Raw genomic sequence first — 25,884 nt, forward strand, 5'->3', positions numbered from 1 at the left:
CTGGACATCTCTCTCATGAAAGTTGGATTACAAAAGGATGAAGGGAAAGATAAGTGTTTAACCTCTTGAAAGAACATCGGCACTTCACCTGAAGTGGCACAGAGATTTATAATCCACTGTTTTGATTTAGCAAATTGAAGCTGAACTGAAAATTGTTTACAGTGAGCTCATCATTTTGATTTCAATTAACTATCTATCTATCTATCTATCTATCTATCTATCTATCTATCTATCTATCTATCTATCTATCTATCTATCTATCTATCTATCTATCTATCTATCTATCTATCTATCTATCTATCTATCTATCTATCTATCTATCCATCTATCCATCTTGCATTTTACTCCTCATGGTGTGAATTGCACAGGACTGACACAACATCAGTTAGATATACTAATTAATTTGTAAAACCTCAGTCTCTTATCTAAGAGCACACCACCCATGTTTCCATCTCTTATTGGATTTGTTCAGGGATGCGTGTCCAAACATAATCTCACTGTTGCTAAACTGTAAGGAAAATAAACAAATTATAAATAAAAGGAGAGTCTCATCATACCTGTGAATTTTAATACATCAAAGCATCAATATTTTTAACAATTTAAGTACTTCACCTACCCGTTCTCCTCATTTTAACACGTTGTCCTACTCTGCAGTGAGTCATCCTATTCAAACAAGCCTTTTTTATATAATTGATAGCCTCTGTTTGGCTCTTCCACTGACATCCTTATTAAATAAAAACGAATGGAGGAGAAAGCAGCAAAAATCCCATGCCCACCCTCTCTACATCATTCCTCATCCAGCTGCGTTTTACCACCAGTCCACCAAATTCAATCAGAAGCTAATGCCTTTTACCCTTGGTTGCCCTGTGGAGAAACACACTTGTTTTAGTGCAATCCTTCACCGGGTGTCAGTGGAATGCTTTAGAATGAATGGTCTGCATTTCAACACTGGGTTTCATGCTAAATTAGTCTCTGGTGAAATAGCTTTGTTTGTTTTTTCCTCTTTTTTCACGTGCTTGCCAGACAGCATGAAAAACGGATTTGCGGTGGCGCGGTGAATTCTCACCTGAGGAGCAATCTGTCGCACTGCCTAATGTGCCGCCATCAGTGCTGCTGCATAGGGGCAGAAACTGCAGAAACACAAATACTGTAAGCTGTTCACAGTGGTGGGCATGAAGAATTTGCAGGCAACTACTTAAGCTTATGTTATATTGAAAGTCTACTGAGTATATTAGGCATCATTACGATTTGTTAGGCAACAAGAGGTACCGGTGATCTTTTCTCACTGCTAACAAATGCTGCACATTCACTTTTCTAAACCGGTTTGCCTTTTTCTTGCTCCCTGTTTTGCTTGAAAAGTGTGCTCATACTATATTTCTATAAAATAAATATTTGCCACTTCATTTGGCAATTTGTTATCTGATTCAATGAAATTCGGTCAGTTTTTAGTTCACCCAAAAATGAAAATACTGTAATTTATTACTCACCCTCATATCATTCTAAGGCCTTCGTTCATCTTCGGAACACAAATGAAGTTATTTTTGATTAAATCCGATGGCTCAGGCCTTTATAGACAGAAATGCCACTGAACTTCTCAAGATCCAGAAAGGTACTAAAAACATATTTAAAACAGTTCATGTTTTGTTCTGCCTTAATATTATAAAGCGACGAGAAAACTTTTTGTGCACCAAAAAAAATTTAAAAAAATAACGACTTTTAAAAATCTAGATAGATGACTTTTAAACATCTATCAAGATATCTAGTGATGGCCGATTTCAAAACACTGCTTTGAATCTTTTGTTTCGAATCAGTAATTCGGAGAGCCAAAGTCACGTGATTGACGCCAAAGTCAGTTTGGCATTTTGACCCGCAATCGGAATCACTGATTTGAAACAAAAGATTCAAAGCAGTGTTTAAAAAAATCAGCTATCACTAGATATCGTTGAAAAGTCGTTATTTTGTTTTTTTGGCACACAAAAAGTTCTCAGCGCTTTATGATATTAAGATTGAACCACTGAACTCACATGAACTGTTTTAAAGGTGCCCTAGAATTAAATATTGAATTTATCTTGGCATAGTTGAATAACAAGAGTTCAGTACATGGAAAAGACATACACTGAGTTTCAAACTCCATTGTTTCCTTAAATCCTTTAAATCCCATTTGTTTAAAAGACCTCCGAAGAACAGGCAAATCTCAACATAACACCGACTGTTACGTAACAGTCGGGGTGTACGCCCCAATATTTGCATATGCCAGCTCATGTTCAAGCATTAGACAAGGGCAGCCAGTATTAACGTCTGGATCTGTGCACAGCTGAATCATCAGACTAGGTAAGCAAGCAAGAACAATAGCGAAAAATGGCAGAAGGAGCAATAATAACTGACATGATCCATGATATCATGATATTTTTAGTAATATTTGTGAATTGTCTTTCTAAATGTTTTGTTAGCATGTTGCTGATGTACTGTTAAATGTGGTTAAAGTTACCATCGTTTATTACTATATTCGCCGAGACAAGAATATTGTTATTTTCATTTTTAAACACTTGCAGTCTGTATAATTCATAAACACAACTTCATTCTTTATAAATCTCTCCAACAGTGTGTAATGTTAGCTTTAGCCACGGAGCACTATCAAACTCATTCAGAATCAAATGTAAACATCCAAATAAATACTATACTCACATGATCCGATGTATGCATGCAGCATGCATGACGAACATCTTGTAAAGATCCATTTTGAGGGTTATATTAGCTGTTTGAACTTTTTTTATGTTGTTTAAGGCAAGCGCGAGCTCTTGGGGCGTGGAGCACGAGAATTAAAGGGCCACACACCCTGAACCGGCTCATTTCTAATTATGCCCCAAAATAGGCAGTTAAAAAAATAAACTAAAAAAAATCTATGGGGTATTTTGAGCTGAAACTTCACAGACACATTCAGGGGACACCTTGGACTTATATTACATCTTTTAAAAAGAAGTTCTAGGGCACCTTTAAATATGTTTTTAGTACCTTTCTGGATCTTGAGAAGTTCAATGGCATTGATGTCTATAAAGGCCTCACTGAGCCATTAGATTTCATCAAAAATAACTTCATTTGTGTTCTGAAGATGAACAAAGGCCTTACGGGTGTAGAACGACATGAGGGTGAGTAATAAATTACATCATTTTCATTTTTGGGTAAACTAACCCTTTAATTGTCTAAATATTTTTTGTGGTGTAGTGTCACATATTCATATAAGATTAAACAAAAATGAAGCCTTTCAAAACTTTGAATCAATTGAACCAACTGCTTTGCAAAAATGATTCACTGTTTTAAAGCACTTGAAACACATGCTGTTCTCAAAATTGTGAGCGCCATTCACTACCATTATGAAGCTTGAAAGAGCAAGGATATTTTTTATATAAATCCAATTGTGTTCTTCTTAAAGAAGATAGTCATTTCCCTAGGATGGCTTGAGGGTGAGTAAACCATACTCAAGGTTTGGCTGGTTAGCAAAAGCAGTGCTGGAAGACTGTGGCAACGCCACTTTAAAGGTGCTCTAAGCGATCCTGGGTGGAGTAACTTCCTGTTGACATTCGAAGTGTTGTCAAACAAAACAGGGGCTAGCTAGACCCTCCCTCCTCCTCCTCCTCCTCCTCCTCCTCCCCTGGAGCCATCTTTTATGATGGATGGATGCACTTTTTTGGGCTTCAAAATTGTGAGCACTATTCACTACCATTATGAAGCTTGAAAGAGCAAGGATATTTTTTTATACAACTCCAATTGTGTTCTTCTTAAAGAAGATAGTCATTTACCTAGGATGGCTTAAGGGTGAGTAAACCATAGGATAAATTTAATTTTTGGGTGATATCCCTTTAAGTGTTTTTATTTAAATAGTCACAAAACAGCACAATAAACTACACAAATATCTCCTTCCATTTTCTTTCTTTCTTTCTTTCTTTCTTTTTTTTTAATACAGTAAGATGTTTAATCTAACTCACAAATAAATAAATACAAATTAAAAATATATACAAGCAATAAGGGATTCAACTGTTAAAAAATATTTTTAAGTGGTTTATTTCTGATCATTTTTCTCAATATACAGTGGTCAATGATTTATAATAATCGTTTTTTATTTTTATTTTATTTTATTTGAGATTGAAAGCTGTTTCTATGATTATTTTAATCATATGCATATGCAAATATTGGGGGAGTACACCCCGACTGTTACGTAACAGTCAGTGTTATGTTGAGATTCGCCTGTTCTTCTGAGTTTTTTTAAACAAATGAGATATATATACGAAGGAGGAAACAATGGAGTTTGAGACTCAATGTATGTCATTCCCATGTACAGAACTCTTGTTATTTAACTATGCCGAGGTAAATTCAATTTTTGAATCCAGGGCACCTTTAAGTAAATTTACCGCCCATAAATATATATATTTTTTTTACCAGCCATGAAACTAGATTCAAAATCAAGAGCAGTGAGTGAATTTTCTTTGTCTTTTGTTGTTTGATTAAAATCAAAAATGCAAATAGTCGCAAGGTTTGTTCAAAGGTTTAAAGTTATTATGCAAATTAAAAATCTTATCCCAAAATAAAAAAGTGCCTTGATGTAATATTCAGTATATGTTAATTCAACAGGAATGGAGTTGGAGAGCAGAATATATTGATGTGGTGGGAATACATCTGAAAATCATTTGAAAATGATGATACAGACTTCAGTGGGTCTGAGTTTCAATAGTAATAGTACAGTCATTTCTCCTCTACCTATTGAAAATCTACTCTGGGGACACTTAGCACTGACTTCACATCAACAGGAAGCTGTTTCTTATTTTCAGTGCATTTACGAGAACTTTTTGCATATGCCCGTACAGCATCGTGGGAAACAATAGCGCTTGGTTTTATTTGATTTCCTATGGGAGACTCATGAAGATTAATGATTTTATTTCCCAAGCTCATATACCTCAGCCAGTCTCTGTTTTTTTTCGTATGTTAATTTGATTTCCTCAGCTCCTCTGGGTAGACAATGTCATTTAAAATATGCACCCTCGACATTCGAGCACAACATTTGTTCCATTCAAACGGAAGACTTCTGTGTTCCCTGCTTGATATTACTCATCTAGATAACCAGGCAATTTAGCTGTTATTTATACCCCACAATTCAAGTTTTAATGTACTCTGTGGTGCTGCTAAATTTTTAGAGCAGACAATTTGTGAAGAAGAAGAATAAAAACTGATTTATGTAACAGAAAGTGAAGTAATTGCATGAGTTTCTTTACAACTCTCAGACATGAAACTCTGCAGAGGACTGAGGCAAATATACCCTAATCATGCTGTAGTGTTTTAATTTTAGTAACATTTATATTAACTTAGAATATCAGTCCTATGACTACTTACCTCAGATAATGAATGTCCTATATAAAGCATGAAGTGGATATTTATGCAGGTAAGTGGTATTTGTCTAAGGTCTGTGTGTATCTTTTCAAATTTTATTTTTAAATATTTATTAAACACCTTCCTTCTCCATTGGGGGAGGTTTTTATTTTATTATGAACCTGTTGACCAAAAAGGTTCATTCAGATTCAATCACTGATTTTTTTCAGTGACTCTTATAGGTTATATCAGTACACCAGTAGGTGGCGACCAGTAAAGACAAGGTTTGGCTGGTTAGCATAAACAGTGCTGGAAGACTGTGGTAACGCCACTTTAAAGGTGTTCTAAGCTATCCTGGGTGGAGTAACTTCCTGTTGACATTCGAAGTGTTTTCAAACAAAACAGAGGCTAGCTAGACCCTCCCTCCTCCTCCTCCCCTCCATGCTTCCTGCAACAGTCATGAACGCGCATTTAAAATCATTCTTGTCAGTTATTGGCTGGAGCATGTTTATTATGTTCCGTGGTCCAGACTGCACCTGTTTGTTTTTGTTGGTGTTTTTGGAGCTTGTGGCGACTACGGAGAGCGCGTTTTTTTTTTACAGTGTGTTCAGGGGACAGGCAGCTAGCGGATAGTTAGGAGATGTTTGCTGTATGTGACAAAAAATGTTTTGGCCTAAAAACGCATGACATCGCTTAGAGCACCTTTAAGGCAAGCCTCCAAGGTTAGCAAAAAAAAAGTGTAATGCAGGGATGGAGACCAGAGGCTGTTTTTTTAATGGAAAAAGTGTTTGTCATGCAGCATGTCTAATCGCATAAGTACAGTGTTTATTTGGATGTTTACATTTGATTCTGAATGAGTTTGATAGTGCTCCATGGCTAAAGGGTTAACATTACACACTGTTGGAGAGATTTATAAAGAATTAAGTTGTGTTTATGAATTATACAGACTGCAAGTGTTTAATAATGAAAATAGTGACGGCTCTTGTCTCTGTGAATACAGTAAGGAACGATGGTAACTTTAACTACATTTAACAGTACATTAGCAACATGCTAACAAAACATTTAGAAAGACAATTTACAAATATCACTAAAATATCATGATATCATGGATCATGTCAGTTATTATTGCTCCATCTGCCATTTTTCGCTATTATTCTTGCTTGCTTACCTAGTCTGTTGATTCAGCTGTGCACATCCAGACGTCCTGCCCTTGTCTAATGCCTTGAACATGGGCTGACATATGCAAATATTCGGGGCGTACATATTAATGATCCTGACTGTTACGTAACAGTCGGTGTTATGTTGAGATTCGCCTGTTCTTCGGAGGTCTTTTAAACAAATGATATTTATATAAGAAGGAGGAAGCAATGGTGTTTGAGACTCAATGTATGTCTTTTCCATGTACTGAACTCTTGTTATTCAACTATGCCAAGGTAAATTCAATTTTCCATTCGATGGCACTTTAATGAATCAACATGTTTGTCATTAAAAAATAATCTTGAATTTTTTGAGTTTACATTGAAAAAAAATGCTTTTTTATAAGCAGAGATTTTTGCAACAGGTAGGATTCAGTTTACGGCACTTCTCGTGCATTTCAAACTGACTGTTGTACAACTCAATGACGTTATAAGCTGTAATGTGACTGGTTATCAAGCCACGCATTATCAAAGTTAGCTGTTACACTTTCTCCACTGGTAGAGCCACGGACCCTCATATCTTCCAATAATAAGACCATCTCTGATTGTTGCTGTGTCTGAAAGCTTAGGCAGCTGACTTGTGCATCACTGCTCTATCAGACAATGACTTCACAGGTAGCGTTTGCTCATGAAGGCATCTCAAGGTTTCGGACAGACTTCTGAGGCAGCATAACGGTTTAATGATCTACAACAAAACAGAGCAACCTTTGGTGATAACTAAGCAAATATTGAATTACTATATTAGTAATTTCTCAGTAGAAATAACATCGAAATTGGGAAAAGTTGTTCAAAATTGTACATTTACACACAAACTGGCCACCAACTGCAACTTTCAGAGTTCAGATTTTTAGCTTAACTTTCATGGAACGCACAGGATTGTGGGATGTAAAAGGCAGCGAAGGATACATCTATGCTGCCTTTAAAAAACTGATCAGATAAAGGTATCTCAGGAGAGAGGAAGCTAATATAAGATTTGGACGTTCCTTGATGCCTTACCTTGGAATACATCCTCTGTAGTATAGAGCAGTACATCTGTGAATTCATGATGCCGTCAATGAAATGCAGCTCCCGACACCAGCAGCACTCATGCAGCCCCACATAAGGACACTGCATCCACCATGTTTCACTGTAGGCACCATGCATTTTCGTTGTATTCCTCACCTTTGCAACGCCATACAGTTTTGAAGCCATCCGGTCCAAAACATTTATTTTGGTCTCATCACTCCAAAGTGTAAAGTTCCAGTAGTCTTCATCTTTGTCAGCATGGGCCCTGGCAAACTCTAGACAGGCTTTTTTGTGCCTGGGCTTTAGGAGAGGCTTCTTTCGTGGACGGCACCCATGCATGCCATTCCTGTGCAGTGTACGCTGTATTGTGTCATGGGAAAGAATCACCCCAGTTTGGCTTTCTACTTTAGATAACTGCAGTGAACTTGCATACCGATTTTCTTCAACACTTCTCATCAGAAGACGCTCCTGTCGAGGTGTAAACTTCTGTGGACAACCTGGTCCTCTCTGTGAGATGGTTGCAGTTCCATCTTTTTAAAATAAAAAAAAAAACACTTTTGCTACAGTATTCTGACTGATAAATAAAGCTTTGCTGATCTTCTTGTAGCCTTCAACTTACTGGTGTAAAGAAATTAATTTCTTTCTCTGGTCTTGACATTTCTCTTCCATGTGGTGCCATTGCTGACAGCATGAAATGGGAAGGGGTTTTAACACCCTTTTATAATCAACTGTCTGCTGGACACCTGTGTAATTAATAATTAGACTCATCTGTGGTTGAATTCTTGTTAAATTAGACATATGTACTCTAAAATTTAGCTTTGCTCCAGAGACTTTCATTGGGGTTTACTCATTTTTGCATCACCCTAATTTGAGTAAAACTGAAAAGTTTGTTCTCTAAGTTTATTAACCTTACTTTCATGTTATAAGTTAAGAGTCTTGTCAGCATTTTGGAAACTGATTTTGTGTTCATTAAGATATTGTTTAAAATATTACTTTTCAAAGGGGGTGTACTCATTTACGCTGAGCACTGTATATATTTCCTTTATTAACCCTCCACAGTACACGTTTATGATGGATGGATGTGGATGGAAACATTTTCTTCAGCTCATACTCATTGGTCCTGTTCACTGCCATTATAAAGCTTGTATGCGTCAGGATATTTATTAATATTTCTCTGATTATGCTCATTAGAAAGAAGAAAGATGGCTTGAGGGTGAGTAAAGCTTGGGCTAATTTTCATTTGAAAGTGAGCTAATCCTTTGATATTAAATCAAAATTTAAAATTTGAGCCAAACCATAAATATAATTTGAGAAAACTTTTTTTTGAGAAAACTTTTTTTTTTTTAAGTTGGTCCAAGGTGTATATATATATATATATATATATATATATATATATATATATATATATATATATATATATATATATATATATATATATATATATATATATATTAGTGCACATATTAGTCAATTCATTTATTCACATTTATATGTCTGTAGATTCCAGAAATAGTGTTTAAGCACCATAAGCCTTTTCTCCCCCAAAAAAAGACTTGCATGCCAAATGGAAGGAAAAACATGCCCCCTGCCATTTAGTCATTGTCTGTAAGCAAATCCTCATTTGCCCCCAATCCACTTGGTTTACAATGTCTCTTTTGGTGGTCCCCCACTCACTCCCGTCAAAGTCAGTTTTGAGGCAAAAGGCCATCAAAACAGTCACATGCTTTACAAAGAAAGAAGTTGCAGGCATGAAAGTGAACAAGTATGATTTGTTTGCTTAAAAGATTTGTTCAAAAACACGAGTAGTCCATTCTCCATCATTTATTTATCCATCTTGACCTCAGTCTGTCCATCTCCTCTTTAATCTTTTCACCTCACCTTACCTCTCTGCATCTCTATCTGCCCTCTTGCCTTCACACAGCTTGTGTGGCCAGCTAAAAATTGGTCTAAAAGCTATTGCCTCTGGCTGTGGGGTGCTGTGTTATTATACCCTTCTCACGGTGGCATCACTCACACACATCCATGCAGAGCCAACGTGGCGATCGTCTTGCTTCCATCAACGCCTGGAGTCGGCTTGGCCGGGGTCAAGCTCTAATGTGGCAGGCTGAGATAATAGCACAGCTGTGCATCCATAACCAACCCACACAAACAAACACACACACTTCCTTGCTGGACATGATAGTTGTCTCCGCTCCCACCCCCCGTGGCGGTGCCAGAGAACAGCAGATGCCACCCCTGCATAAGGACTGTTGCCCTTATTGTGTTAGGTTAGTGAGAAGGGGAAGCCAGTATAATGAGGGGCAGGCCAGTCTTGGCATCCTCTGTGTAGCGAAATGCCCTCTGGGTTGATGGGGGCTGACTGGAAAGCTGTTCAGGGTCAGAAATGAATATTAATGTGAATATAGAGATAGAAACTGTAAAACGATTTCTCAAAAAAAAACACTTTTGGAGCATTTAAGGACATATGGGAATAATGGGATCAATCGTTGCTGTAGATGAGCATGTTTTGCATTCGGTACTTAATGGGTTAAAGGTTTAGTTTACACCAAAAACCAAAATTAAAGTTTTAGTGTAGCTGAAAACTGACACAGAAAATAAAGATTATAATTAATTAATCAAATTTTTTTTAATAATCAACACACAAATAAAACCTGAGTTGTATAATCATTGAAACTAGGGCTGGGCGATATATCGAACGCTTTTGTCACGCGCGTTTCGTCAGTAAAGCCGGTTCCCTGATTACCGCTAAATCGCCATCACCTGCTTTCAAATGAAGCGGCATTTAATAGACAGAGCAGTAGATCACTGATAAGCCACGCAATATCGCGTTCAATATCGATATGAATCGCCGTCGATATTGAACGCGATATTGCGAATATTGCGAAACTGCACATAAGGCCATTTTTATTGTTCAGTTTTTTATATAATTATGTTTCTACTCCAGTTCGTTGTTGAAATATAAATGTTTAAATAGTGGCAGTAATAAAAACTTGTTTTCATGACAGATATGGGTAAAACTTTATTTTGATAGTCCACTTTAGACAATTACATGTTAATACTTAGCAGTCCGAGTGTAGTAGACCTAATATCTGCTAACACTTTATTTTGACGCTCCCCAAACAGACATTCAACTGAATATAAGTCATTTTGCATGTCAACTTATTCTACTAACCCAAACCCTACAGGCCCGTTGACGCCAAGGATGATAACTATAATGATATAGTTCTAAAAATCAAAACCATGACGATTTAGAGGAACGATACTTGGAATCGCTTTCAGAACGATTTTTTTTTTTTTTTCCCAGCTGTTGAACAATAAAAAACTGACAGCCAATCAGAATCCATTCTAATTTATAGGCTTGTGCATTTAAAATGACAGACGACATTGAAGAGAAGATAATCGCAGAAGTCCACCAAAATCCACCACTGTTTGACAAGTCAAACCCTCTTTTAAAGGATACTTTAAAGAAAATCGAAATATGGAAAACAATCGGCCATATAGGAATAAATGGTGAGAAGTATTAATGGAGATGAGATCATTATGCCAGGCTAGCAAATAGTGTAACAATTAGGTCAGATTAGTGTGGCGCAGCGGGCTAACGTACATGCAACATGTCGAATTGCCGGTACGCAAGGAAAATTGGTGGTACGCTAAAGATAAAAATAGAGAAGCTCCTCACTGCAGAACACGAGATCTAGGGGCTGCAGATGGGTAGGCTTAGGGATCAGGTTTAGGGATATGTCAAGTGGGAGGAGTTAGATCTGGATCCAACCTTGCCCCGGCACGTACTGGCCCACTTCCAGCACTGATTCTACTAGCTAGATTCACTTGAAATATAGGCGGACATCTGCTAGTTAATGTATTGTAAATGCAACAAAACACCAATAAAGTCTGCAAATGCGGCTGTTAGTCTAAACAAGTACAATTAAAATACAATTATAGTCGAGGTAGGAAATAGGACAAACACAGATACGAAGTAAATCCTTCCTAGCAGCAAATAATAAACAAAGCAACTGACCCAGAACAGATATTAAGCAAAACACTTACACGCTCTTGCGTCCGTCACCACTGCCAGCTCGCTATGAAGCGTGTTAGCTTTGTGTGACAAACAGCTTTGAAATGTCATTCGTGCTTGTGTTGTGTCCATGTTCTGTCAAAAGTTTCATTTCGGAATGAACTAATCCTTAAACAGGTTTTTGAAGTTCTGTATGATTTATTCTCTAACATATTTGGGTTTGTGGCTGTTTGAATTGTTGGGTTAGGCCATATTCCATATCTATTCCACTACATATGGCGGGTTATTTGAGTTTCCATCTAAGACTTTTACAAGCCAACAACGAAAGAAGATTTCCATTCAGATTCTTCTGCTTGCTGCTTATCCCCATCACCAAAATCTCTAAATCAATTCCCAAAAGTCTGCCCTCTGCCCAGGGCCATGATGGACCTTCTGAATTCATCAGTGCAGTATGCGGCAGCCATGTTACTTCACACTTAACCTTCTTGTGAAATTGCCCAGACAACTTTTGCCCCAATTTTGAGGAAGCACAGTCACCCAGGCACTTTGTAAAGCAGCATAGCATTCACTCTGCAAATATCAGCGCCTGAGGGGCTGTTTGTTTGCCACTTTAATGCCTTTCTCTACAAATCCATCACTCATACCATGACGTAAATGTTTGGAGAGACCAAACTCAGCTTCTGTACTTGGCACACGCTCAGCGTTGAGACTGTTAATTAGATGAATTGAATACAGCATTGAATGGTGTATGAAAACAGGTGGGAGAATATCAGGTGTACTGTCGTCTGAATGTCAGTGTTTGTGAGAGGACTGGACCCGAGCGTCTGTGTGGCGTATTATGTGATGTGAGCTGGTCAGGGTTGATCAGTCGTGGATCTCTGATGGGTGGAACTTTTGATCTTGTCTGATTCATAGAATAGAGCTTGTAGTTAATTAGTGGCACTGATCAAAGATCTGAGTCATCACTTTCTCTCACTCCTTTCCTGAGATAATCTGTCATTGCTAATTCAGTAGCATTGGAGTGATTTAGCCTTTAGCTTACTGAATGTATAATTACAGATTTGCAGTATAGTGTTTGGGCTCTGTAACTCGCCATTAACAATTTAATATGCCTGTGTTGTTGTTTAAGAAAGTACACAGTAAGAAAAAAAAAAAAAAATCAGAAAAGCAGAAATGGTGCTGGTATTTTTATGCCAGAACATTATCTGTGACTACAGACGGTAATTTAAATTACAGGTAAAACACCTGTGAAATGGACATTCCTTCATATTAAAACTGTATACTGTGCCATATTTGTAGTGTGTATGCTCTTGTCAGAAATATGCGCTGACACATATACGTATTGTACTAATTATGACTTGATTATTAACCAAAGACACAAAATGATCAGGGCACCTAAAAGAAATAAAGATCTAAAGTTAGCATTACTCAGTGATGACGATTTACATACCAATAAGACAATCCAACTAATAACATAAAACATCACAAAATTCATTAAAGGTGCCATCAAACTTTTTTTACAAGATGTAATATAAGTCTAAGGTGTCCCGTGAATGTGTCTGTGAAGTTTCAGCTCAAAATACCCTATCATTTTTTTTTTTTTTTTTGTTATTAATTTTTTCAACTGCCTATTTTGGGGCATCATTAACTATGCACCGATTCATGCTGTGGCTCCTTTAATTCCTCACGCTCCCCGCCCACGGAGCTCGCGTTTGCCTTAAACAGCATAAACAGCATAAAGTTCACACAGCTAATATAACCCTCAAAATGGGTCTTTACAAAGTGTTCGTCATGCAACATGTCTAATCGCGTAAGTACAGTGTTTATTTGGATGTTTACATTTGATTCTGAACGAGTTTGGTTCTCTGTGGCTAAAGCTAACATTACACACTGTTGGAGAGATTTATAAAGAATGAAGATGTGTTTATGCATTATACAGTCTGCAAGTGTTTAAAAATGAAAATAGCGACAGCTCTCTTGTCTCCGTGAATACAGTAAGAAACGATGGTAACTTTAACCACATTTAACAGTACATTAGCAACATGCTAAGGAAACATTTAGAAAGACAATTTACAAATATCACTAAAAATATCATGTTATCATGGATCATGTCAGTTATTATCGCTCCATCTGCCATTTTTCGCTATTGTTCTTGCTTGCTTACCTAGTCTGATGATTCAGCTGTGCACATCCAGACGTCCTGCCCTTGTCTAATGCTTGAACATGGGCTGACATATGCAAATATTGGGGGGCGAACACCCTGACTGTTACGTAACAGTCTGTGTTATGTTGAGATTCGCCTGTTCTTCGGAGGTCTTTTTAAGCAAGTGAGATTTATACAAGAAGGAGGAAACAATAGAGTTTGAGACTCACTGTATGTAATTTCCGTGTACTGAACTCTTATTCAACTATGCCAAGATAAATTAAATTTTTAATTCTAGGGCAGCTTTAAATCTATTGCTACTAGTAATTACTGATGTTTATGCAGTGCACCAAAAATTATGTTACTTCCTGGAAGGTGATGTCATCATTCATTAAATAATATTAATAGATACTCTTAATGTTAATTCAAATTAACATGAACTAAGATTAATAAATGGTATAGAAATATTTTTTGTTGATAGTTTAATAATGCAACCTTATTTAAGTGTTACTGGCATTTTAAATGGATGAATACATGTCTGTCATTTACAGCCTTAGAAACAAGGCTGTTGAAAAGGATTTCAGTTAAGGGATGATAAGAATTGATCTCTACATCTTTAAATACATTTTTAAAGGGACACCACACTACTATGTTCCAACATAAAAGGAATGACCAAAAAATGACCTCAGTTACTTCAAAAGCAATTTAATTGACTGTTAACTTTAAAGCTGTGTTAGACTTGTGATGTCTTTCAATGTATTGTTCTATTGATCTCATTCTTCAATGACTCTGAAATGGCCATCCCATTAATGGCACACACACACACACACACACACAAACAGATGATCAAAAGATGAGTATAGCATTGATTACGACATCAGAATATATAAATAAGTGGGTGTCACTTTTCATTTTGAGCTGTTGCCAGAGCAAACGGAACATTAAAAAAATTTACGATGAACCATCATATCACTCTAGATCAAGAGAGGTGATATATATATAAGACTGATATGCTGTTGATCTTTCACCCAGTATTAATTATTTTAAAGATAAATGCCATTGCAGGGATGTAAATGACAGCAGTGTCTTGGCCACCGATCCTCCAGCAGTCACACTCTAGGGTGATTTATTATTATTATTATTATTATTATTATTATTATTATTATTATTATTATTATTATTATACACACAGACACAATGAACAAGCTCCCATAAGTATGGGCCTAGATTTAGATTTGTGAAATTAATTTTCAGTTCTGCAGCATTTAGCAAATTTGTTGTTATTTCTCCAAAAGTAAATCCAGCTTTGGTCTGTCATGTCACTGGTTCACCAAGTCTAATATTGTGAAATTACTAACAAACACTTTCACTATTAAAAGGTTTTCCAAATGTGTTGGTAATTAAATGATTTAATAAACATAACCTTTTGGGGAAAATATGAAAAGGAAAAAAATTAACACCTCAAGATATAAACAATACTAATAATGTTTTTTAATTGTTTAATATACATAGTATTGTATTATATTATAGAAGTATTGGGACAGTAAAGACAAAATTGCTCTGTTAGCTGTGGTGTCAAGACATATATGTAACGAGGCGGGACTCAGGCAGAGATCCATTTGCAAGCTTTATTTAAAGTAACCGTGGTCGTACAGGCAGGGTCTAGGCAGGGGCAAACAGGAACAGCAAGGGCTAGGCAAAATCGTCGTCAGGATACAGGCAGTTGATCAGGGCAGGCAGATATCGTTCACAGTCCAGATAACAATAAACAGTCCAAAGGCAGAAGGCAGAGAAACATAACCAGGAAACAGGCAGGATCAATAAAAGACAGGCAGACAGGATACAAACACTCAAAATTGTCAGAGGAGTAAACAAGACCTGGTGTGTGAGTGAACCTTAAATAGTCTAGATAATGTGCTTCAGCTGAATGTGGCAATTACTGATTGGTGTGGAGTGTGTGCATGTGACTGGCAGGGAGGATTATGGGAATCAAAGTCCGGAATGAACGAGAACGTGACAATCTATATGATTAAAGTCAGCTGATCTGGTCGTTGTCAGTTGCTAAAGCTTGCCAGTGGTATTTATCTTTTATAGGACATTCCAAACTGGACAAGCATTTCACCAGCTGAAGAGAAGACTAAAGGCAGAAACAGTCCCAAAACAAGCAACCGTTGAAAATGGCTGCATTAAAGGCATGGAAAACATTTCGAAGTGTGAAACCAAGAGTCATGTATATGGGTCACAGGCTCGCTCCTGTGATTGCTTGCAAGGGATTTAAACATTAGCTTTTTCACATTTACATTTGCTTTAAGTTAAACCGTCCCAATACTTATGCTCACATTAGGCAGAGGGATGAAACTCTAACCCCTGGTTTCACAGACAAGGCTTAAAGGAACACTCCACTTTTTTTGAAAATAGGCTCATTTTCCAACTCCCCTATAGTTAAACAGTTGAGTTTTACCATTTTCGAATCCATTCAGTCGATATCCAGTTCTGGCGGTACCACTTTTAGCACAGCTTAGCATAGTTCATTGAATCTGATTAGACCGTTAGCATCGCGCTTAAAAATGACCAAAGAGTTTTGATATTTTTCCTATTTAAAACTTGACTCTTCTGTAGTTAAATCGTGTACTAAGACCAACGGAAAATAAAAAGTTATGATTTTCTAGGCTGATATGGCTAGGAACTATACTCTCATTCCAGCGTAATAATCAAGGAACTTTGCTGCCGTTCCATGGCTGCAGCAGTGCAATGACATTGCGCAGCGCCCGTGAGCCCCTGCTTGCACAGGGAACGTGCCTTGCAACCATGGAGACGTATGTGAGAGACGCTGCGTAATATCATTGCACTGCTGCAATCTGTGAGGATTTCCAGTCAGGATTTAGACCATACCATAGTACTGAGACTGCTCTCGTTAGAGTTACAAACGATCTACTCCTATCATCCGATCGTGGCTGTATTTCTCTATTAGTGTTATTAGGAGACGCCTCTCACATACGCTATTAGGAGACGTCTCTCACATACGTCTCCATGGTTGCAAGGCACGTTCCCTGTGCAAGCAGGGGCTCACGGGCGCTGCGCAATGTCATTGCACTGCTGCAGCCATGGAACGGCAGCAAAGTTCCTTGATTATTACGCTGGACTTCAGAACTTCCGGTTCAACGCTGCTGCCTGCCAGCTGTCTGATCTACGCTCGGAGCTTCGTGGAGATTATCCTAAATCCTTCTCTTTATTCCTATTCGCATAATATAACTTTCTTATTTTTCACCAGATTACTTAACCTATTGCATAGTATTACTAAACGGAACGATTTATTACTAGCAATCCACCAGCGTAATCACCTAGTGTTAGCCATAGCCTGCTAGCTACCGTCTACTTTCTTTTTTTCCCCTAAACCAACCTTCCTTGTCGATTGAATGGCGGATTTATCCGATGTATGTTATTCTGATCTGTCCTCGCCAGATCGGGAAGCTGTGGAGACGTTGCTGCCCGGCATTCATCGATCCACCGCGAGGTACAGCGTCCCGCACATCACCCTCGCCCCAGGCACCGGCAAGCGACCGAGACATCCAGCCAGCGAGTCCCGTGTGCGTTGCAGTTTTTCGGACGGCGTTCATCAAACACACGGTCAGTCATGTCCGACGATTATCATGTGTAGTAAATGCAACATGTACAGCTTAGCTCTTTCTGTCAGCAGTGAGACTTACACATGTGATAAGTGCAGGGATATTGTCAGGCTGACAGAGAGAATCTCAGAATTAGAGACACGCATCCAAACTTTAATTGAGGATAGTGAGAATGAAAGGGCCTTAGATACTGCTTTGGATGCGACTAGCCTAGTAAACACTACACATTCGGTTCCGGTTGTAGAAGCCACGCAGCAGGCTAACTGGGTGACTGTGAGGCGGCATAATGGCAAGAACAAACACCACTCTTCCGTTCCGATTAGAACATCAAACAGGTTCTCCCCACTCAGTGACGCACCCACTGAGAATCCTGTTGAAAGTGCCCTAGTAATTGGCGATTCTATTACACGGAACGTGAAAATAGAGACACCAGCTACCATAGTCACATGTTTGCCGGGGGCCAGAGCACCTGACATCAAAGCAAATTTAAAAGTGCTGGCTAATGCTAAACGTAAATATTCTAAAATCATTATCCACGTCGGCACAAATGATGTTCGACTTCGCCAGTCGGAGATCACTAAAATTAACATTAAAGAGGTGTGTGAACTCGCAAATTCAATGTCAGCAAAAGTAATTTGTTCTGGCCCTCTTCCTGTTCGTCGGAGTGATGAGATAGTTAGCAGGTTATCATCACTCAATGGCTGGCTGTCTAAGTGGTGTGCGCAGAATAATATAGGTTTCATAGACAATTGGAAAAGCTTTTGGGGCAGACCTGATCTGTTGAAAAGAGATGGTATTCATCCCTCCCGGGATGGTGCTGCTCTTCTCTCTAGAAATTTGGCAAATAGTCTTAGAGCTGAAACATGACAAACCAGGGCCCAGATCAGGACGCAGACAAACTGGCTAAACCGACCGTCTGCTAGCCGCCTCACGTCACAGAACTCAGATAATTCACAGCACATAGAAACACTTTCACCTAGATATTATCACATAGAGACTGTGTCTGTACCTCGAACTAGTAAATACAAAAAACTTCCAAAACCTTTTAAGGGTAAAAATTTAATTGATGTTCAAAAAATGAAAATCACAGATAAATCAGATAAACAAATGATAAAGCTTGGGTTACTGAATATTAGATCTATTTCTTCAAAAGCACTTATTGTAAATGAAATTATCACAGACAATAAACTAGACTTGCTGTGTTTGACAGAAACCTGGCTAAAACCAGACGATTACATTACTTTAAATGAATCTAGTCCTCAAGGTTATGATTATCGACACAATCCTCGACAGAAAGGCAAAGGTTGCTGTAATTTATAGTAATATATTCAGAATCATTCAAAAGAATTTCAAATATAATTCCTTTGAAGTGATGGTGCTTTATGTAACATTATGTAAGTTGACATTTGTGCTGGCTACTGTATACAGGCCACCAGGGCACCATACTGACTTTATCAAAGAATTTGCTGAGTTTCTATCAGAGTTAGTACTGGCTGCGGATAAAGTCCTTGTTGTTGGTGATTTTAATATCCATGTAGATAATAATAAAGACGCATTTGGATTGGCATTTGCAGATATTTTAAACTCTATTGGAGTTAAACAACACGTGTCAGGACCCACTCATTGTCGTAATCATACCCTAGATCTAATACTGTCGCATGGAATAGATATTGATGCTGTTGAAATTCTACAGCAGAGCGATGATATATCAGATCATTATTTAGTCTCGTGTATAATACAATTAGCCAAGGCTACAAAACCACCACCCAGCCATAAATATTGTAGAACAATCACGTCTGCCACTAAAGATTGCTTTATAAATAATCTCCCCGAGCAGTTTCATCGCCTTAGTATACCTGACAACATAGAAGAACTCGATGCTGCAACAGAAACTATTGGCTCTCTCTTTTCCAGCACATTAGATGCGGTCGCTCCTTTACGTCTAAAGAAGATTAAGGAAACTAATCCAACGCCGTGGTATGATGAGCACACTCGGGCTCTAAAACGAGCTGTTAGAAAAGCTGAACGTAGTTGGAAGAAAACAAAACTAGAAGTTTTTCGCCTTTCGTGGAAAGAAAAAATGATTGAGTACAGAACAGCCATAAGAAATGCTAGATCTACTTATTTTTCAAATCTCTTAATAGAAAACAAACATAATCCTAGGTATTTATTTGACACAGTGGCTAAATTAACTAGAAACAGAGATTCAACTGCTGACGTTTCCATAGAGCACAGCAGTAATGACTTTATGAACTTCTTTACTTGCAAGATTGATAATATTAGAGAGAAAATTATAAACATGCAACCGTCTACAGTTTCTCTTCAGACAGTGCACTGTAGTGTCCCTGAGGTAAAACTAGAATCATTCGCCGCTATAGGAGAGGAAGAATTATCTAAACTTATCAAATCATCAAAATCAACGACATGTATGTTAGACCCAATGCCGACTAAACTACTGAAAGAAATGCTTCCAGAGGTCGTAGGTCCACTTCTTGATATAATTAATTCATCTTTAACACTAGGACACGTGCCAAAAACCTTTAAGCAGGCTATTATCAAACCTCTTATTAAAAAACCTCAACTAGATCCGAGAGATTTAGTAAATTACAGGCCAATCTCGAATCTACCTTTTCTGTCAAAGATACTAGAAAAGGCAGTTTCAACACAACTGTGTTCCTTTTTAGAAAGAAATGGAATCTGTGATTAGATCTCAGTGCTGCTTTTGACACTATCGATCATAACATTCTTTTAAAAAGACTTGAAAACTATATTGGCATTAGTGGAATTGCTTTGGCATGGTTCAAATCATACTTATCTGACCGTTATCAGTCTGTGGTAGTTAATGAAGAGATGTCGTATCGATCACAGGTTAAATATGGGGTACCACAAGGCTCAGTATTAGGACCGTTGCTTTTCACTCTGTACATGCTGCCCTTAGGAGAGATAATTAGGAAGCATGGTGTTAGTTTTCACTGCTACGCTGACGATACTCAGCTCTATATTTCCTCGCGCCCTGACGAAACCTACAAATTCACAAAACTAACAGAATGCATAGCTGACATTAAAAACTGGATGACAAGAAATTTCTTATTATTAAATTCAGAAAAAACTGATTTCCTAATCTTTGGACCAAAAACTTCCTCACGAAAAAACCTTGAATACTCTCTAACACTTGACGGGTGCTCCATTAAACCTTCGTCCTCAGTTAGGAACCTGGGTGTGCTCTTTGATACCAATCTTTCATTTGAAAGTCATGTTTCTAGTATCTGTAAAACCGCCTTCTTCCATCTAAAAAATATATCTAAATTACGACATATGCTCTCAATGACAAATGCGGAACAGTTGGTTCATGCATTCATGACCTCAAGACTAGATTATTGTAACGCTCTACTGGGTGGTTGTTCTGCTCTGCTTTTAAACAAACTACAGTTGGTCCAAAATGCGGCAGCTAGAGTTCTTACTAGAACCAGAAAGTATGACCATATTAGCCCAGTTCTGTCAACATTACATTGGCTCCCTATTAAACATCGTATAGATTTTAAAATCTTGCTACTTACTTATAAAGCTCTAAATGGTTTAGCTCCCCAGTACCTAAGTGAGCTCTTAATGCATTATAGTCCTTCACGTTTATTGCGATCTCAGAATTTAGGCCAGTTGATAATACCCAGAATATCAAAATCAACTGAAGGCGGCAGATCATTTTCCTATTTAGCACCTAAACTCTGGAACAATCTTCCTAGCATTGTTCGGGAAGCAGACACACTCTGTCAGTTTAAATCTAGACTAAAAACACATCTCTTTGCTCTTGCATACACATAACACATTATCAATACATTAACATTTTTCAAATCCGTTAAAGGATTGTTACGCTGCAATAATTAGGTCGGCCGGAACCGAGAACATTTCCTATAACACTAGATATACCTGTACATCAGAACAAGAATGGCATCTACGCTAATATCTGTCTCTCTGCTTATCCTGAGGTTTGCCGGGTGCTGGATCCAGGCCGTATCCAGGTCAGATGGAGAACCTGCGTCTGGACCTGACTACAACGTAGCCCAGGATCCCCGTATCCGCTTACATATATTTATATATAATCGATTTTTTAATCTCTATAATAAAAATGTACAATTCAGATTTTGATCTCCATATACATTTACATATATATATCTTCCAAGGGGTTTTTTCCCTCCTAGGACTTTTTTCCCAGTGCTAGCACGCTGGGTTTTTCTCCTAGGGGGTTTTTTCCACCCCTGGAAGTCAGCCGACATTGGCTTAATGTAGCACCATCTTGTATATGTTACATATTACCACGCTTGCTTGTACAGTTTTAACCACTTCCCTTTTTTTCTGTGCTTCTAATATGTAAAGCTGCTTTGAAACAATTACCAATTGTAAAAGCGCTATATAAATAAATTTGACTTGACTTGACTTGCTGCAGCCATGATACGGCAGCAAAGTTCCTTGATTATTACTCCTGAATGAGAGTATAGTTTCTAGCCATATCAATCTAGAAAATCGCAACTTTTCATTTTCCGTCGGTCTTAGTACACGATTTAACTACAGAAGAGTCAAGTTTTAAATAGGAAAAATATCAAAACTCTTTGGTCATTTTTAAGCGCGATGCTAACAGTCTAATCAGATTCAATGAACTATGCTAAGCTATGCTAAAAGTGGTACCGCCAGAACCGGAGATCGGCTGAATGGATTCAAAAACGGTAAAACTCAACTGTTTAACTCTAGGGGAGTTGGAAAATGAGCCTATTTTCAAAAAAAGTGGAGTGTTCCTTTAAGCTAGTCATAGACTAAAATGCATGTTTGAGCCGTTTTAACTAAAAGTAACTTGCGCAGACATATCTTAAAATATGTTAGTGCCATTGTTTTGTCTCAAGATGCTTACCAGTAATGTTTTTTTCTAGGGCACATTCATAAAAGCTACATAGAGGCCTAATCCTGGACTAAAAGTGCTGTACTTCTTAGTTGGTAAAACATTTTGTGTTGAAACAGTTAATAATAAAATGTGACATTCTGTACTTCTGCCTCATATTTATCTTTTAATCATATTTATATTTGTCTTGACACCACAGCTAACAGAGCAATTTTAATACACACACACACACACACACACACAGATTGACATATATGCAGCGTAAACAAGAATAATTATTCACAATATATATTACAATAAAGTACTCATCTCATTTCAGGAGTTCAGGTTTTCATAATTTTTCTTAAATGTTGATAAATTTTTAATCAATATATATAGAAATTCTACACTTTCTCTTTTGCATTAAAATTAGATGGATTTTGTTCAAGTAATATGGGTTGGAATTTATGAGTATGATATGAACAATATTTTCATCAAAAAAAGTTTAAAAATGAACACCGTTTACACAACAACAGATCTCCTAGAGTAAATGTGGTCATTTTGGCAACACAAATCAGTTATCTGTGCAGTCGAATATCACATAAGCAACTAAACAGTAGGCAATCGGGTATGATAATGAACCTTTTATTCACTGTACAGCTCTGTAGATGGTAATGGGCTGATGGAGAAAATTAAATTGCAATATTGGAATATATTTTATTTCATTATTTCATATAATTGTGTTTCAGTCTTAAATTGCTTGGGGGGGAAAAGGAATAAGTATGGTCAATTCAAGAACATGATTTATTGACATTTTAGTTTTGCCACTCCCCTAAAAATGCAAGAATGGCCACTTAGTTTAATAATAATAAAAAAAAAAAAAATCACAATTTGAACAAAATAAAATAGATCTTGAGAGTATTGGTGTCATCTCTCAGAAGATGATGTGACATATTAAAGGGTTAGTTCAAAAACTTTTTTAAAAAAGCCTAAATTCAATCTGTTCATCATATAAAGTGAAAAAAATGGGACTAAACCACTCAATTCATGTGGATTAGTTTTATGATCTCTTTACGAGTGTTTTAAAATGTCAGTTGCGTAACTGTCTATGGAGGGTCAGAAAGCTCTCAGACTTCAACAAAAAGATCTTCATTTGTGTTCCAAAGATGAATGAAAGTCTTACAGGTTTGGAACAGCATGAGGAGAGTAATTAATGGCAGAATTTGAATTTTTTGGTAAACTATCCCTTTAATGGCTATGTGGCCTCATAACCCACCCCTGATGGTGCTTAACCACATGAGCAGCCAGATCAGAGCACCACTCACACTTGGTGATTTCTGAGTAACCTTGCAATGGCATTGTTTCTAAGAATATCAAATCATGGTCATCCACCTTTATATATTCCATATGGAATGGAAACAATGAGTAATACTTTTCCTGCCATCTCTTATGTATTGTAATTAAGGCTTTCCACTCTCCAGAAAAGCGATGGAGCTGTAAGCAAGCATTGTGATCAGCGGAAGAGTTGTAAATGAGCCTTTCTCCTCTGGCACCCTCAGCCCCTGATGCTCAGATGTGACTCATTCTGGTCCCACCACCCCATTGCCAGTGTTGGTGATAAATATCCAGCAATAAGCATGTGTGATCCGAGCGACGTGAGTTGGCTGTGCGTGGGTGGGTGAGACTGTGAGGTGGGCACAATGCGCAGTAGCTGCTGTGTAATTAAGAGGATGCTAATTGTCACGGCTGTTGCCGTAGTGACAGAGGACAGAAGCCGTGATCTGAGTCCGTCCCAAGAGGACGGAGTCATTGAAGAGCCCAGATGGAGGGTTCAGGTAGGCAGCAGCGTGCCACATGGTACTGCAGCACGCTACCCAAGTGACCTATTTTGGACAGACTTTGAGGAATCTATTAACTTCAAACAAGACTTCAGCAAAAATGTGTGTCGTGGACCTCTAGAAGATCTCAGTAATCCAGGAACTGAGGTGTATGGGTACTCAGCAATCGTATTACACAAGCACTAAGTAGGCATGAATGAGCCTGCACCCTCAATGAAACAGTAGGGGCCCCAGAAGACAAAGGATTCAGCTTGTTAATGAAGAGGATCATGTTCCGCTTACAGTCATAATTGTAGCTCCAAAAGGACCGGATTGAGCCACAGTGTGGTCGCCAGTAGGTTTGGTCCAAGGTACGGACAGAGTCCCAATCCTGATGCCCAATCCGAATTGCACTACGCCAGAGGATATGGCTCATTTGTCAGCTATTTGTCTCTGAGCCAAAGGGAAAAGAGACAGAGCTCCATTAGCCAAGTGACAGACAGCCCAATATATTACTCATCTGCTTGGGGATTCATTACTGGGCTGTAAGGGTCCTAATTTGCGCAGAGCCTTATTTAACCGGCACGGCTATGGCGTCATGCCCCCATGCCACACTTGGACCCAAGGAGGAGAAAGCTGGATTTAGAAAGGCACCAAATAAACAAGGCATTCGGGCCAGCACATCTGCCGCATAATCAAGGAACGGACTCCTCCAAGATAATTTACCATCTCCTCTTTACTGCTGAGTAAATATTTCCTGTGATTTATTGAGGTTTAAGACTGTATGGCCGATGGTGATTCTTCATTTCGAACTCGGATGGGAGTGAGCCAAAAATATCAACTTCAAACCGGCCACGCAAATATCTACGGATGAGTCAGGTGCAGTGTGAGGTGGGAGCTGAACGAGGAGGGAAAAGGCGGGAGAGTTCGCCATCATTCTGAGGGGTGAATCAGAGGAAGCGGGCCTGCTTTGTGGGAGCGCTTCTGGGGTGAGCGCCTGTCTCCAGTTGAAACCTAGCCAATTATTCTCTACCCACCCACCACCTCTGCAGGCAAGAAATGTATAAGAGCAAGGACGGAGCGTTGTGAAGCAGAGGCGAGGGTTTTGTTTTGTGTTTACACTGGCCAATTACCAGGCCGCAAAAAGGGACTGCTGTTTTGGAGATCGGTCATGACACTTCCGACAACTGTCGGGCAAACTTGTTTTAGTGTAAGCGTGGTGATTACATCAGTATCGATGGTGAAATGACCTGTCATTACCACATTGTGCCAGGTGGGCTGTGCCATGATGTTTAGAAGTTTTAAGCCTTCACGCAGCATGATTAAGAAGCCCTCTCTGCAAGAGCTCACCCACTCTGTATGACATGGATAGAGCCAACAGAGATGTTAATGGTAGTTCCCATCAACGGCAAGCAGCTTCCAGCTTCCAGTAGCTAAAAATAAGTTGTCAACTGCCCTTGATGCTTCTGTTGAAATGTTCTGATTCTTGCTGTAACGCTGAAATAAAGACACCCGAGAGAACGTTTTATTGCCCGAAGGTTGCTCATTCAGCTCTGGAGAATACAGAAGACCATTCAGACCCTGTGTCTATCACTTTTCTCTGGTGGTTTTTGTTCCAACTAAATTGTAAATGATTGCTAGACTGGATGTCACTAATTTTGTACAGTCTGATTTAAGGCAGAAACACATGGTATGATATTATATTATATTATATTATATTATTAAAACTATATGAATAATAGTTTGACGTTTTTTATCTCTTTTTCCCACACAGTATTAATTAATTTTAAATTTGATGTCCATTGTAATGTTGTAATATTAATCAGGGACATAAAAATTGAATCTAGGACCTTGCAT

This window comes from Chanodichthys erythropterus, chromosome 1 (genome assembly GCF_024489055.1).
Source record: "Chanodichthys erythropterus isolate Z2021 chromosome 1, ASM2448905v1, whole genome shotgun sequence".
In the NCBI taxonomy this organism is placed as follows: domain Eukaryota; kingdom Metazoa; phylum Chordata; class Actinopteri; order Cypriniformes; family Xenocyprididae; genus Chanodichthys; species Chanodichthys erythropterus.